Source organism: Hippopotamus amphibius, chromosome X (genome assembly GCF_030028045.1).
Source record: "Hippopotamus amphibius kiboko isolate mHipAmp2 chromosome X, mHipAmp2.hap2, whole genome shotgun sequence".
In the NCBI taxonomy this organism is placed as follows: Eukaryota; Metazoa; Chordata; class Mammalia; order Artiodactyla; family Hippopotamidae; genus Hippopotamus; species Hippopotamus amphibius.
In genome coordinates this window covers 63,589,016-63,606,740 of record NC_080203.1, presented here as the reverse complement: position 1 = coordinate 63,606,740, position 17,725 = coordinate 63,589,016, and the positions used below count along the sequence as shown (strand labels likewise).

At 34.2% G+C, this 17,725-nt stretch overlaps 1 protein-coding gene across 5 annotated transcripts in view; it reads right to left on the bottom strand.

Annotated features, from left to right (window-relative positions):
* Positions 1-17,725, bottom strand: part of CHM (CHM Rab escort protein) — a 244,442-nt gene that overhangs the window by 222,828 nt on the left and 3,889 nt on the right. The gene's annotated exons all lie outside the window — the stretch shown is intronic.

The window sequence follows — 17,725 nt, the reverse complement described above, 5'->3', positions numbered from 1 at the left end:
AAGCTCCAGCTGCACTCATGGAAGAACTAGAGTTTTCAAGTGGTGAACACTTTCTGGGTACAAAATGTTTGGTTCAAAAAAGTTCTGACCAAATGTACTGGATACAGCCATTAAATATCACTTACTGGAAATAAGCCATCATAAAGCTGCAACCTTAACTTTGGATATAATACAAAGGAAAAAAAGTAAGTTTGTGGTGTAGAAGGAAATAGGAGGAAGAAAGGAAAATTCTAAATAGTTAAGCATACTTAGTTCTTCAAACGCTTAAAACTGTATTGTCTAATGTCTTTTAAGACTATCTGAACTTTTTATATCTAAAAAATAACTTTCCTTATTAATGAAATGCAGTCACTATGGTACTTTAAAAGCTGCTAAGTGGCTTAGTTAAAAAGGACAATAGCAAAGAAATATTCAGGAAGTAGAATTAGTATGTTTAAGTCTGTAACAATGACAGCATTAATAATACACCACCAAACATCAGGACAGGGCTTCATGATTCACAATGTATTTTCATATACATCATCTCATTTATTCCTCATTATAACCCTGGGAGGCAGGCACTATTATCCATGTGAAAAAAATGGGATGAGAAATGTTAAGTAACTTGCCAAAGATCAAGCAATTCAGTAATTTGGCATCACAAATTCACATTACCATGGTAAATTCAACTCTCTTCAACTTGGACATGAGTCTGAGAATTAGGATGTAAGGGCAGGATAGCAACATAATGACATCGGCATGGTCCCAGTCAGAGCTAAGTTTGAATCTTAGCTTTGCTGCTTAACTAGCTATGAGACCTCAGGCAAGTCACTTGACTTCTCTTAGTCTTTGTTTCTTCATTCATCAACTGGAATACCACGATCTACCTCCCAGGACTGTTCAGTTGTTAGCAGAGGATACTTGCTGTATAAAGAATATCTACTTTTATTTTCTTCAGAAACATATTTTAGAAGCACTACATTTTCACCTAAACATACACCTCTAAACATACACCCATTTTTACCAGATGCCAACTTCAATGGCAAACAATAATAAAATTACTCTCCTCTATTTGGCTCAAATTAGCTGTTACTCTGGTTAGGCAAACAGTCATGTGGTTATTTCCAAGGTTGCGATCAACACTATCAGAAGTCATGTCTCTGCTGACAAAGCAAAGGCAAGGACAGATTTCAGTACTGAACAAGATTTAAGTCCAAATTACATAAAACCAAAATGACTATCATTTGTGTTTTCCCCTAACACTTCCATCCAGACATCCCAAGTTCATGAAATTGATAGGCTATTCCTATGTTAAATGGCAAAGGCCTATTATCTTCATGCATTTTTTTTAACTGTCAATAACTTTTAGTAAATGTAGTCATGCAACTATCATCACAATCATGTTTTAGAACACTTTCATCATCACCAAGTTTTCCTCAAGCCCCTTTGTAATTAATCCTCATCCCTACCCCATGCCCCAGGAAACCACTGATGTGCTTGTTGTCGCTATAGTTATGCCTTTTCTAGAATTTCATGTAAATGGAATCATACAGAAAAGTATATATATGTTTTCTTCTGGATTTTTTTACTTAGTATGATACTTTTGAGATTCATCCATGTTGTTGTATCAGCACTCTGTTCTTTTTAGTTGTTGTTAATCCACTGTATATCATCAATTTCTTTTTATCTGTACATCAGTTGATGGGCATTTGGATTGTTTCTAGTTTGGGACTATCATGAAATAATGATAATATGGACATTCATGTATAAGTCTTTCAGTGGACACATGTTTTCATTTCTCCCAAGTAAATACTTAAGAGTGGAATTGCTGGGTCATATGGTAAGTGTATTTTAACATTTTAAGAAACTTCATTTTTTTAAATGGCTGTATAGTTTTGCATTCCCACCAGCAGTGTATGAGATTTCCAGTTGCTCCATATTGTCACCAACTCTTGTTATTTCTCAGTCTTTTAAAACTTAGCAATTCTAGTGTGGGTGTAGTGGCATCTCACTGTGGTTTTAAGTTGCATTTTTCTGATCACCAATGACGCTGAGAATCTTTTCACGTGCTTTTTGACCATCCATATATTTTCCTTTGTGCAGTATCTACTCAAGTATTTTTCTTATTGGACTGTTTTCTTATCATTGAGCTGTAAGAGAATTTTATGTTGTCTGGATACAAGTCCTTTTTCAAATATATGCCTTACAGGTATTTTCTCTTTATCAACGGCTTACCTTTTCATTTCTTATGTTTTTGATAAGCTAATGTCTTAATCTTGATGAAGTCCAACTTAGTCATTGTTCTTTTATGATTCATGCTTTATGTACTCTATGTAAGAAACTTTCACTTGATTCAAGGTCACAAAGATTTTCTCCTAAATTCTCCTAGAAGATTTATGGTGTTCGCTGTTAGATTTAGGCCAATGATCTGTTTTTACTTAAATTTTGTGTATGTTGTAAGGAAAAGGTTTAGGTACCTTTCTTAATGTTGATATCCAATTATTCCAGCATGATTTATTGAAGACTATTTCCTACCTTGGTAACTTTATCAAAACTCAGTTGACCATGTCAGTGTGGATCTGTTTCTGGACTCTCAACTATGTTGCATTAATCCATATGGTTATCCTTATGTCACTAGCACAGTGTCTTGATTATTGTACATTTTATGGTATAAGTCCTAAAATCAGGTAGAATAAGTCCTCCAACTTCATTCTTTTTAAATATTGTCTTGGCTATTCTAGATCCTTTGAAGTGCTGTATTTTTAATAACACTTTAATGTTACATAATGCTACACAGTTTTGTAGACAAAGAAGCCACAGACACATAGAAGTTTGGACAATTTGACTTTACGAGATTGGGTTTCCTGCCTCTTTGTGGCCACATCTCACTTTCCTACTGGAATCTCAGCTTCACAAGGGCAGGGACTGTGTATATTTTATTCACCACTGAATCCCCAGTAAAACAGTGCTTGTGTTAAGTTTCCAACAAATATTTGATGAAGAGAATATATCTTCATGATTAGAACAACAGACTAATAATACAGTTAATAATGTCTTCCGGGCCAGGATTTCATATTTCTTCCCACCCATTCAATAAACACCCAGTGCCTTGAACAGAGGAGTCACATAGCAGATTCTCCATAAATATTTGCTTAAGGGAAGAAAAGAAGAAAGAGATAAGATAATGGGGAAAGGCAAGAGAGGGAGAGAAAGGGACAGAACAGGTAGTGAGAAAAAAAAAAAAGATAAAGGCAATGCCTAGCCTAAAAGAGCTCAGTCTAAAGAATAAGAATTTAAAGGGATTAAAATAAGAAATGTAATTAAAACTGTTAGAGGAACACAAAGGAAAGAAGCATTCCCTCTGTAGAGGGGAGCCATGGAAAGCTCCAAAGAGCAGGGGACGCTAACCAGTTGAGTCTTTCAGATCTGTAATAACGCAACTGAAAAGTGTAGAAGAAGAAAAAAGTAGAAAAAGGGAAAGTGGAAGGGAATATTCTTGGCAAAGGGTGAAGGAAGAAAGTACCAAAAAGTGATGCCCAAAAGTGTGGTTGGTGCCAAACTGTGGAGTCTGAACTTGAACCTGTAAGCAACAGGGAGTCTAAGATTTTAGCCATAAGAACAAGATCTAATTGGTGTTTCAGAAAAATAATTCTAGTCACAGCATGAGAGATGAACTTGCATAAAACTGGAGCTTTAGGTTTCACTTTTTTTTTTTAATTCTTGTTTAGGAAAAGTTAACATAATCAAACTCTTTGGCCTTATTTATAATTTAGCAAAATAAGTAAAACAACTAACTACTTGTTTTGTTTAGATTAATATTTATAAGCTCAATTTTAATAGCTTTTAAACCCTTGACTAATTTCAAAATAAAGCCTTTTTTTAACAATTGGCACCATAAAAAGTAAACTACTTAACTTCTGAATCAGTACTCAAATTCACACGACATCCTTGTGAGGCATTTATATGGAACATATATAGGCTTACAATGAATTATACAGTCTCTCTCACAGGGGAAAGCCAGACATGAGTTAGAAACAAATAACCTTAGATCAGGGTCAAATCACACAGCATCACACTGGAAACACAGTGTAAAAAACCTGAGTACAAATATACAAGTACAATGTTTTCAACTGTAATATGGGGCTAATAATATTTATCTCATAGGGGTACAGGGAGGGATAGGTTAAAAATGATATGAAACACTTTACACAGTGTCTCTTAGCATGTCACTGACATTCAATAAAAATTGGTTCTCCTCCCTTTTCTTCCTACCCCTTCAATAACAAATCTGAAGTTATCTAAAGCTATACTTAAGTTATTTGAAGGAAAAAAAAACTATCATTTGTTTACTATTTACTTAAGTCATCCAGAAAAATCTAACAACGTAAAATAGTTTCTTAAAAAAGAAGTCCAATAGCCTTTTCTATACATACACTATAGGGCTTTTCTAGATGTATGCTATATATAAGTTCATCAAACAATATCATTTAAACATTTCACATCATTAAATATGATCATTATATCCATTAGTGAGGCTGTTTCAAAGAACTCTGCCAAAGGATTATAGGAAAAATGTATAAACCGATGCAAGATTAACAACTTTTACTGGCAAGTCATTTTTATCAAAAACAGGTAAATATTAGGTATTACATTAGCATTTCCTAACAGCTTGTAACAGGGGAAACTGAGGTTTGTTACATCACATCCTTCTCAGCTGAGGTTCTGTTATAAACTTGGCAACTAGAAAAAATATATTAGAAGCTTATGGAATGTTATATGATCATATAACAAACATGAATGGTCCCATCTTTGTATAGTTTTCCAAAACCTGTCTAGATAAAATAAAGATGTTTCACTATCAAACGAAGCTAAGCTAAAATCAGGGCCAAAAAGGTATGAAATTAGCATTTTCACAAATCGTATCTAAAATATTTTATAGGAATGAAATCATTATTTATTCATTTTTCAAAATCCCCTTTTAATCCAAATCCTTAATGTTGAACCTCATCACTTACAACAATAATATTTAGGTTAGCTCTCTATGATCTATTCTTAAAACTGTATTAGTATCTGGAATTGATTTTTCCTAACACTATACTTACATAAGATAAACATAAAATAAAGTACTTACACCACTCCCAGCATATCGAACTATAAATAATAGATTCCCCTGACAGGATTTTGATGACCTGGCAAAGCCTGAGTGCTTTCAGCCCAAATCATATGAAACCATAAATCACTCTTTATTTTATAGAACATTTCAAAATGGATTCCTGCTTTCTACCTTGAAAGTCATTTCATGTGTTATTTATAACTAGTGAGGACCAGAATGGAAAGAAAATTACATAGCACTAGAAAATTTACTGTGACTGGTTTTTATAAAGAATAACTTCTTTTTTTTAGGAATAAAGCAGAATTACTGGCAAGAAAAAATTTGTGAGTACAAGAAGCTTTTAGAGAGCCACATCCTTTACAATTTAAACAACCCTATGTACAGACCTTCTGTACCATCATAAACAAAGCAGAAACAACATTAGATACAGAACTGACTAGAATGAGCAATACAAAGGTAAAATGACCCACTTAACTCATGTCACAGCCACTCAAAAACAGTGACATCACAAAATCAGACAGAAATTAAATTAACCCAGGTTCAAGTAGTTTTGTTCATTCATATTAAATTATAAATTAAAAGGTTTATATCGTAAATTTACTTTTTAGTGGTTACCTCAAAAAGAAAAAAACTGCCAGTAAAGTAGTTTAAGGAAATTCCAAGAAGTATAAATAAAAATAGTTTTTAAATTGACAATTATTGTAATTCACTTTGACCCACACAAAATACCAAACATATTAATAAATGTAGTAATTTAATATCCATGGATTTCTTCCTCACAGGAGAAAATACTGATATTAACAGCTACGTAATTTTTAGAACTTTAGATAAATATACTATCCATTAAAATATTAACTCACAAAAATTATGTTAATTTTTAAAATTCAATATAGTGTGAACTTTCAGAAATGTCTAATAAGAACACTGTTTCAATATTAGGAAAACTGGATTCTTGTTTTCAGGTTTATACTAAATAGCTGAAAAGTCACTTAACCTCTCTGGAATTCAGCTTCCTTATAAATATCCTTAGAGATAAAATGAAGAGCTTGAAATAAGTGACCCATAAGGTGTGTTGTAAGTTCTCAAAGGTGAATGTTAGTGATAGATCAACAACTTGGACTCTGCTCTTGTGCAAATGATTTAAACTTAAAAATAAAAACAGGATTCTAGAAAGATGGAATTAGCAGCAAAGTTGCTGAACCTCCCCATGACCCCCATAGAAACAGTGCAACCAGGATACCAAAACCAAACACCCAGGGACAACACCTAGAACAAAGCTAGATGACAAAATACTGTGATGAGCTCCAAAATACAAGTGGGTCATTACAAACCTTCAATAGCTATAAGTCCCACCTGGTATCATAAACTGTGCAAGAGGAAATGAAGGGAAGACAAAAATATCTGTGACAGCGCTGAGAGCCAGAGAGCCCCAAAATTGTTATCAGGCACTCACTGGAAGCTTGCAAGGTCTTTCTGAGAATAGCAGCAGAAAGTGAGAGGGGACTTCACAGCTTCCAACCTGTAGATGAGGGCAAAGGAACCCCTGGGAGTGCTAGAATGGTGAGGGAGTGGGCATGGAGTTGGGCCCTACAAACTTAGGAAAATGAGAAACTGTCCTTCTAGATAAATCCCTGCAAGGAGGAGTAACTATTGGGAATCTAATCTGAATTCAGCAGAACAGGGAAAATAGGTGCAAAGGGTAGAGAAAGTCCATACAAAACTGGGGAAGGGTGACACAGCTATCAGATCTTAGATCTCAGGCTATTTTTTTGATTAATTAGTGAAAATACAGGAGAGATTTAGAGCAGTGAAGTTAGAAAAGCTATCCTGATCCACACTCCCTATTAAAAACACAAGGAAAACTTTTTTCACTTAAAAATGAGCAACAGGGACTTCCCTGGTGGCGCAGTGGTTAAAAATCCGCCTGCCAATGCAGGGGACACAGGTTCCATCCCTGGTCCAGGAAGATCGCACGTGCCATGGAGCAACTAAGCCCGTGCGCCACAACTACTGAGCCTGCGTGCTGCAACTACTGAAGCCCAAGCACCTAGAGCCTGTGCTCCGCAACAAGAAAAGCCACCGCAATGAGAAGCCCACAACAAAGAGTAGCCCCTGCTCACCACAACTAGAGAAAGGCTCAGCACAGCAATGAAGACCCAACGCAGCTCAAAAAAAAGGAATTAACTAATTAACTAAAAATAAAAGTTTCCCAAAAAAATGAATAACACAAAAGGATCTTGGTTGAATCCTATTCAATCTACAGTAATATATGTGTGTGTGTGTATGTATATATATATATAGAGAGAGAGAGAGAGAGACAAAAGGGAAATAACATCCCAACAGACAATGAAAGCATCTCAGAAAGACATGCTTGCAAATTAGATGAAAACTAAAACCTAACTATGGTACTATAAGCTAAAAGAAATTAAGAAAATAATAGACTCTCTGAAAGAACAACATAAATCAGAATTAGGAAAACTTAAAAAAAAGTGTGGTGATTAGATAATAGGAATATTTGAAAAAAGAGTGAAATGACTCAAGAAGAAGTGAAAGAAAAAAAACTTCAGAAATAAAAAATAAACATAAAAGGAGTACTAGAGCAAAGAAATACAATGGATAAATGCCTTAGGAAGAAATGAAAATGCAAACAAGGGCATAAAGGTACTGCAGTTATGTTTAAAAAGTAGAGTCCTTGTCCTTTAGATATATATTTAAGTATTTAGACAGAACCATATATGGGATTTGCATTAAAATAATCCAGATTGGATCATGAAATGAGAAGGTGGAAGGTACAGAAAAAAGAAGCCATAAATTGGTAACTGTTGAAACTGTGAGATTGGTACATGGGGACTTATTTTATTCTGTTTTTTTTATGTTTGAAACTGGCCACAATAAAAAGTTTTAAAAATGCAATTTAATACCAAACTTACAGAGCTAATGAAAGGCTGGGCCTACCAAATAAAATAATCCCTTGGAAAGCAGACATTTAGTATTTTGTTTTTTATCTAAACTGAGAAAACTATATCAACTCAAATCTCTTAATGAAAGTTTTATTAAGTAATGTAAATATTTGCCAAAGACCTATTCCACGCTAGGAAATAAAATAAGCAGATTCCACTACAATTAATTTTTACTTAATTTTCTTAATACTAATATTTCTGTTGTATCAATTTAAGTGACCAAAATGATCTTTTCACAACAAAAGATATCGCAGCTGATCTCTCTGCAAATTTAATAACAATATTTAACTTGTGATGAGGAAAATAAAGTTTCTTTGCTCAGAACATATTTTACTTACGTGCCACAGAAGAAAAATGACCTTTATTGTATTACTTATAAAGCTATGAGACTAAAACAGATGATGAGAGAGACTGTGCTCATTCCAAGAATGTTACAAAATCATACAACAAATAACCTTCCTTCCTTATATGAAATCCTATCATGAAATCCATTTTTTAAAAAGTATAGGGAAAAAAACCTTATGAGCATTAAAACTAAATTTGAAAGAGCCTATGAGTTTGTTACTATATAACATTTCTTAAAGTAAAATACTTCAAATTAAGCTTTAAATGTAGTCTCATTATGCATTTAAGAAAAACTGGCTACATTATCATTGAGAAAACATTGAGGATAATTATTGTATCCTGCTTATTTAAAAGCTGAACAGTGATTACACTTAGTTTATTAAAATAATGGGTAAAATTTTATCTAATGCAAATTATAATTTTATTGCATTAAGAATTTCTTAAGTGCTGTAATAGGAGGGATAAACCAAAATCAATGTAAAAGGCTTATGAATCACTTGTCAGTGATTTTGCACTTTAAAATGCATATGAAAAATACTTAAAAAGCAGCATGACAGTTACTTTTCTTTTTCATTTCCTCTCTTACATTGTAAATATGATACAATGCTAAAGAAAATATTTTAATCACCCATAAGCTAATGCCTAACAAATTTTTTTTTTCATTGTTCCTTTACTTTCTATTCTTTGTCCACAGGTACACATAAGGCAGTAGAGGATGGGGAAGCTGAAAACAGGGGTTAAGCACTTTACCCGAAGTCATACACCCAGTAAATAGCAAAGTTAATATTGAAATCTGTCGTCTGGTTCCAGAGTCTGTGCTCTTAAGTACTATACTGCTTCAGGACATCTAAATCTCTTTGTCCATCCCCATCAAGCAACCTTACAATTAATTCAATTTCCCAAATGACTTGAATCTTGGAAATGGGTACTCTAATTGATAGATAACAATAATGCTAGAAAGGTATGTTCCCTTTTGTAAATCAAGAAATTGGCATTCAGTGGCAGCTATTAAATGTAGAAGGAATCAAAGACCTAGAAAAAAAACATCATTTTGCAAGTCCTAATGAAAATACTTATTCATATAAGGACTATCTATTGATGTTAAAACAATGTTGTGAACAGTTGGTATCAAACTGAATGTTTGCATAGCGCCAATATACAGATTATTTTCAATACACGGGGAAAAATACATCCATACAATGGAGGCATCATATTGTCATCATCCTAATCCTGGGTCAATCTTAGCAACACTCATAGTGGATCAACCAGATATTTTGTCTCCTGGTATGATCCAAATCACCAAAGATGTTCTAGCCAAAAATGTTAACCTTGAATCCACCAAGCCTTTAGATATAAGTTTCAGTTTACAGGCAAAAGACAGTCTAGAGGAACAAGGTAAATAATACTACAAGGAAGAAAGCAGCCAAATCTAAAAGGTAAGGATCACCGGCCTAGTCTCTCTATGACAGCTCAGTCGTCACTTAAAAAAAAAAAGCTAGAATAAAACAAACTTACAGGATATAACAACCAGAGGCAATGCATAACAATGAACTGGACACAAGTTTGTACACATCAGCTGTAAAGGTATTTTGGGGCAGGAAAACGTGGAAAGTTAAATATGATCTGTGTGCTAGATAAAACAGTACTGGAATGGAAAGAAAGCTGAGAACTATTGACTGAAAAAGTTGCAGAACAACATGTACTTAATGATTTTATTTTGTCGTGAATGTGTTTATGACATTATACATTTCCTGAGTGAGGCAAGTGCTTGAAAAGCTGAAAACCAAAGGGCAAATAAACACAATTATTTTGGTGAATATGCATTACCTACTGAAGTTTGAAGATTTGCAAACCTAGAATACTATATAATAGCAGTGTGTGAGTGTGTGTGAGTGTGTGTGATGTGCGAAGGAATTACAGCTATATACATCTGTACAGATGAATCTCACAAGCATAACACTGATCAAGGAAAACAAGTCACAGAAAGAATACACAGAGTAGAATTCTGAAAATTAGACAAGGGTCAAAAACAGGAAAAACTAACAACATATGGTTTGGTGATAGACACATATGATAAAAAAAAAAAAAAACACTTTAAAAAAGCAAGAGAACAATTAAAGCAGTTTACCATAACGGTTACAGCTGTGAGAAAGGAAGGGAAGATGGATGATGGTGCACCCAGAGAGCTCCTAAGGTACTGGTAATGTTCTTTTTCTTTAGTTGGGTCATACATACATGCCACTCACTTTTTGTTGTTCATTGAAAGAAAGAAAATATATATATGCATACACACATGTATTTCATTTGTATGTATGATATTTTGTAACAAAAAATATCCTGGGCCACACTGTAAAACTGCCTACTCAGAAATAGAGACACAGATGTAGAGAACAAACTTATGGACACCAAGTGGGGAAAGCGGGGAGGGCTGCAGGGGAATGAACTGGGAGATTGGGATACCACATTGTACACTCTAAATATATGCAGTTTATTGTATGTTAACTGTATCTCAATAAAAGTTCTTAAAAAAAAAACTGCCTACTCTATCAGTCCACCAGAGTCCTTTGAAACATCAGCGCTCTTCAATATACAACATTTATGTTATTTCCAAATTTTACTATGATAAGCAGCTTTAAAATAGATGTTGTCACCCTTGTAGCTTTTTACCTCTATTGAATGATTTTCTCACAACAAATTCTCAGATCTGGAGTTACTGAGTCTAAGGGAATGAACATATATTACTTTGCCAAAGTCTTGTGCCAATTTACAATATCATCAGCATTTCAACTGAATACAACTTCAACAGTTATTACTCTTTTAATTTAATGTTTTTAATTATTAGGTTATTTTGTATTTGACTATTAATCAGAAAAAAAAATATTTTCCCAGCAGTTTGTTGACTATTTGTAACTTCTCTTGTCTGTTTACATTCCCTGCCCATTTACCTGTAGAGATCTTGATATTTTTCATATAAATTTGAAGGCTTTATTTGTATGAAATTAGTCCTTGTTGTGAGTTGCAAATACTCCTACTCTCTTTTCCTTTTTCTTTTAGTTTGCTATTTTTCAGAGTAGATGCTATAATTTTTATATATTCAAATATTTCCTTTTGTTATCTTGAGATTTCAAAGAGGGAAAGTTATCATTTCTCTACACATCAGATGACCCAGTCTATTCCCACTTTATAGTTCTGACTACAATCAAAGAGACACTCAGGTTACTGGCAGAAAGTCCAAAAACTGATCATATAATTAAAAAAAAAAGAAGTATTTCAATTCAGTGGAGTAAGAATAGATCAATGGTGTTAGAATAACCAGCTAATGATTTAGGAGGAAAAAACACTCATAATCTACAACAAAGTAATTTCAGGTGAATTAAAATTTAAATGTAAAAATAAAATATTTTAAAACTAAGAGTCAGTATTTACTTAATTCTGGAGGGGAAGGCTTTCTATGCATATTTCCAAAGGCAGTAACCATAAAATAAGAAAACATTTGATAGATTTCACTACATAAAAATTATAAAGTTTCACACGGGAGAAATCACCATAAAAATACAAGGCAAATTTACAAAATACATGACAAAGAATTAAAGTCTTTGGTATATAAAGAATTATTACATGTCGAAAAGAAAAAAATGGCACAATAAAAACATGGGTAAAAGCAATTTACAAAAGAAACATAATTGACTAATATACCTATTAAATAGTCAACCTCACTTATGACTTGAAAATGTAAATTCAAACAAGGAAATATCATTTTCTTGGCTATGATGTTGACAGTAATTAAGAATAAGGCATTGAGGGACTTCCCTGGTGGCACAGTGGTTAAGAATCCACCTGCCAATGCAGGGGACATGGGTTAGATCCCTGCTTCAGGAAGATCCCACATGTCTCAGAGCAACTAAGCCCATGCGCCACAACTAATGAGCCTGCACTCTAGAGCCCATGAGCCACAACTATTGAGCCCACGTGCCACAACTACTGGAGCCTGTGCTCCACAACAAGAGAAGCCACCACAATGAGAAGCCTGTGCACCACAACCAAGAGTAGCCCCCGCTCGCCGCAACTAGAGATGAAGACCCCATGCAGCCAATAAATAAATAAATAAATAAATAAATTTATTTATTTAAAAAAAAAAGACGACATTTATAGACAATGTTGAAACACTATGGGACAATAAGCATTCTCATACTCCTCTGGTGAGATTAGACTGGCAAACTTTCCTTAATGCAATTCATCAATACACATCAAAAGCTTTATGTAACCACTCTCTAAAATTCAATTTAACAGTTACAGTTCTAGGTATTTATCCTAAGGAAATAATTAAATATGTACAAAAGATTTAGGCACACCGTGTTCATCACAGCCTTAGTTTACGAAAGTGAAAAACTGAAAAACTTAAATGTCGAACAAAAGTTGCTTATTTAAATAAATGACAGGATATCTATAGAAAATAATATTTACTAAGCATCTACTTAAGATGACATTAAATAAGCATTTGGAAATGATATAATCATAAAGATGAAGAACAGATTAGGGGTTGCCAGGGCTTAGGGATGTAGGAAGGAGGGAGGTGTCCATGGCAATAAAAAGGTATCATTAGAGAGTATGAAGAAACTGTTTTGTATCTGGATGTGACACCAATCTTCATATGTGATAAAACTGCACAGAACTAAACACACACAAGTACATGTAAAACTGGTGACACCTGAATAAGGTCACTGGGTAAGGTCAATTACCTGGTTATGCTACATGTAGTTATGCAAGATGTTACCACTGGGGGAAGCTGGGTGAACATATAGGAACAGGGTCTTCCTATATTATTTCTTACAACCGTAGGTATGAGTCTAGAATTATCTCCAAATGAAAAGTTTTTTAAAAAGACAATGAGGAAAAAGATTTGAATAACATGGAACGATGCTCAGAACATAATGTGAAGTGAAAAATAGAATAGCATACACACATTTATCCACACAAAGTAAGAAAAGGTCCGGAAGTATATACATAAACGTGTTGGTTGCTATTTGTTAATAATAGGGCCCTTGGAGGTAAAAGATATCACATCCACTCTGTCAATTAAGATGCATCCATTGTAAGTGCTGACAACTGTTGACAACTGTAGGAACCAAAGGAAGAGTCAATTAAAAAAAGAAAAGCTTCGGGACTTCCCTGGTGGTCCAGTGGTAAAGAACCCGCCTTCCAATGCAGGGGATGTGTGTTAGATCCCTGGTCAGGGAACTAAGATCCCATATGCTGCGGGGCAACTAAGCCCGCACACATCAACTAGAGAGGCTGTGTGCCACAAACTACAGAGCTCATGCGCTCTGGAACCTGTGTGCCACAACTAGAGAAGAGAAAACCTGCACGCCACAACTAGAGAGACGCCCACGCACCTCAACAAAGAGCCTGCGCGCTACAATGAAAGATCCCGCATACCACAATTAAGACCCCACACAGCCAAAAACTAAAAAATAAATTATAAAAAAAATTAAAAAAAGAAAAAGAAAAGCTTCATAAACAGAACAATGAGTCTCATACTTGATCTTGAAAATTTAATTTGCAAGTACATAAAACTAAAAAAAAAATTTTTAAAGACAAAATGGCAAACCCTCACACATACACAAATAACCTATTATTCATTGATTACAAGATATGTAATTTCCGACAGAAATAAAATCATTGTTAAAAATAATAAAGAAAGAAAAGCTTCATAAATAGAACAATGAGTTTCTGTGGGAAATTACATTATCTTGTAATCAATGAATAATTCCTAGGGAAACAGATTATCGCTTGAAATGTGACTATATTCTCTGATCCCATTTCTTGCCATTACTTTAGTGGCTTATTCAGTTTTAAGGGATAAACACAACCAAGTTATTCAGTTCACCTTCATCAAAAGGTTTCCAAGCTGACAACAAATGTCATGATGCTGTTAATGAGTTAACACAACAAGGCTTTGTTGGCATCAGGATTTTAATGTCAACAATGGTAACTACCCAAAATGAAGCAACTGTCAACTGCTAAACTAGAACACAATAATCTAATCTTGAGAGTACAAGGTATTTTTTCACATGGAAGAATCCAACCAGCTCAATCTCATACCTAGCCAGAGCAACTCCATTCTTAATAGTTTGACCTCGGTCAAACTTAACTAAGCCTTAGGTTCCACATTTGTAAAATGGAGATAACAATAAGCATCTAACACAGACAAGGTTACTGTGAGAATCAGATGAGATAATGCATTTTAAGGGCTTAGCATTGTATTCAGCATATAATAAATGCTAAAAATAATTTCATATATTTGTTTAACAGTGTGTTGTACATACTAAATTTAATTCTCTGTTATCTCATGTTTGATAGCTCATGCCAAAGTAACATAGAAAACTAAGGATTAGAACACAACTTGGCATCTTCCTAACATGCCTGATATCTGTATGTAAAACCTTACTTCTCTACACTTTAGCTTGTGCACACTTTTCCATGATAATTATTTTAAATGCTTATATAGAAAAGCAATTTAACAAATGTACAGATTCAGATCACAGATACATGATCAAAAACAGTCCAAAGCAATACAAAATGACTAAAACTGTCATTAACCAAAAGCCATTGTAACTCAACATGAACACTGGGCTGGACAAAAAACACAGGTATGGACACTACTCAGGAGAAAAAGTAGATGTTGGTACTTTTGTAAATGTGATATAAACCAAATCAGTCAAGCAGTATGACATTACCCACTTAAACTCTTGGTAAAATCCCATGTGAGATCAAACACTCATGCGAAGCACCACCTTGGCAAAGCTGCCCCTGGTCTCGTCACCTGTCTATTTTCAAACTATTTCTTAAATAGTACCATTATGATAACATGATAGCTCTCATAATCATGCTTGGAAAAATCAATATCTGTGATAAATTATCTCTTTTTACACTGCCCTTTAATAAGATTATTAGAAAAGCAAAAAAGACAATAAATCAATCTTTCAAAGCATTCCTATTTTGTTGGTCACAACTAAATATCCTCAAAACGTTTCCAATCTCTCTAGCACATATACATAATATATATGTGTGTATATATTGATACATATGTATATATATGTAGTTTTGTAATATACCTATTAATATAAACCGGGAACTGATGGTGATTTTTAGGCTATTTTACTTTTTAAACCATTTACATACATAGCAGGCACAGCCTAACGTTTCAGTTGAAAGACTACACTGAAACTGAATAGCAAATGACTTAGCATGAGTAACAGGTCAATTACATGGAATTATAATTGTTTCTGTGCATTGGGATTTTATGTTAAACATGAGAATTTGTGTTTGATATTAATTGCTGTAGCCTGAGTTCTCCAAAACACCATGAGAATACTGGAGAAAATGAGAAAATGACATGAGGCATGGGAGATGAAAATGATGCTGCAGAGAGAACTCTGGTAACAGATGTGGCTCTCTCTGAGGGACTGGCTCAAACTTACGATTTACAGGGAAGGGTAAGCCTCTCCCAGAGAGTCTTCTCCAAAGTTATACAACTCCCTTTACTTTTCTAGGTATTGAGAGCAGAAAAGACATACTTTTCCATTAATAAATGCCGGAAGAATTGCAAAGCATTTTTCAGAACAGTAAAATCTGTAGGCTTTCTTTAGCTCCTTCGGCATTCTTACACTGACAAGGAAGAGTTTCACATTATGCCTCAAGCAAAATAAATCTGTTCAAAACCTTCAGGCAAAACAAATGACAAAAATGCAAGCTCCGTGAACAAAACAGAGTAAAAGAAAAAAAAAGGAAAGAAAAATATCAGTTAAGAAGTCTGATAGAAATAGTGGTAATAGACACATAAAGGTCTTTCCCACCAAACAGCCAATGGGAAGAGGAGGAAGATGACTCAGACCCCTGAATCTTTCCACTGCTCTCCATGGAAACCATGAGCCTTTCCTGGGAAGTATTCACATGACAGTAAGTGGTGATAAAAGCACCTCATATGGCGTTATGGGCTACAGAAATCAACTACGTTTTCTGAGCACTTATTAAGCATTTTACAGAATTATTCCACTGAATCTTCAACACAGCTGTGTGAGGTTTATTCTCTTTTAGAGATGAGAAAATTGAACCTTAGACATTAAGGAACATGTATGAGGTGGCAAAAGAGGCATAGCTGATTCAAACACTGTCCGATTTCAGAGCCACATTGTCAATCACTACACTATGCTCTCAAATGAGATACATACAAATCAAGGTAAATAAGATATATGGATGGAATAGCATTTGTAAAACTAAAGGACTTTTGAAATACTACTACTTTCATTCCTACTCACTGTTATTCAGTTAATCAATATTCTCTAAACTTTAAAACTTTTTGCCCCAGCCACCCCCCAAATATATATGAATATGTGTATGTGTGTATGCTTCACACACTGATAAACACATGAAATATGTTTCATAAAGCTATACTCATCCTTACTACATGTAATATATTCTAATACATATTCTATTCTACCTCTGCTTTATTTTTAATGCTGGAATTGATTTCATGACCCATAAGTAGGTGGCATCTTGCAATTAAAAAAAAAACAATTCTGGAATGAATTGGGAGACTGGGATTGCCATATATACATTACTAATAAGAAAAAAATACCAAATTGTACACTCTAAGTATATGCAGTTTATTGTATGTTGACTGTATCTCAATAAAAGTTCTTAAAAAAAAACTCTGCTCTAGACCACAGGTTCATGGATTTTTGGAAATATAGGCAGAGAAAATACGGACATCCTCTGATGTGAGAACCACACACAAGCATTCTGGGAGAGGATTAAATAAGATACATATATGAGAAATCACTTGGCAGAGAGTCTGGCATAAACAGATATTTAGTGAAAATCAGTTTCCATGATACCTCCTACAATATTACTATCCCCCAATGTTTAGAGAAGTGAAGTTGCTCTACCACTATCATAAGCATTATAGTCAATGAGCTGCCAGCCAAGGCTAACTACCTTAAAGCCACAATGCTCGACTAACATCAAGAACTGAGGCTGTGCTACCTACATGACCTTTATGAAAGCAGCTTATCATTTCCAAGAAAATGGTTTTTTATTAGCCACTATGATAGAAAAATTTCTTTAGTATATCAAACACTGACTTAACTTCTTAAGAGGACTATACACAATTTAGTCTTTCCTCAAGGACCCAGGCTCATAATTATGCACACACAATGGTAAATCTTAGAGCTGGTAGATGCCTACCTTAGAGGTCACCTAATTCAAGTCTCTCACTTTGAGGATGAACAAACTGATGTCCCAAGATGTTATGCAATTTGCCTGAAGT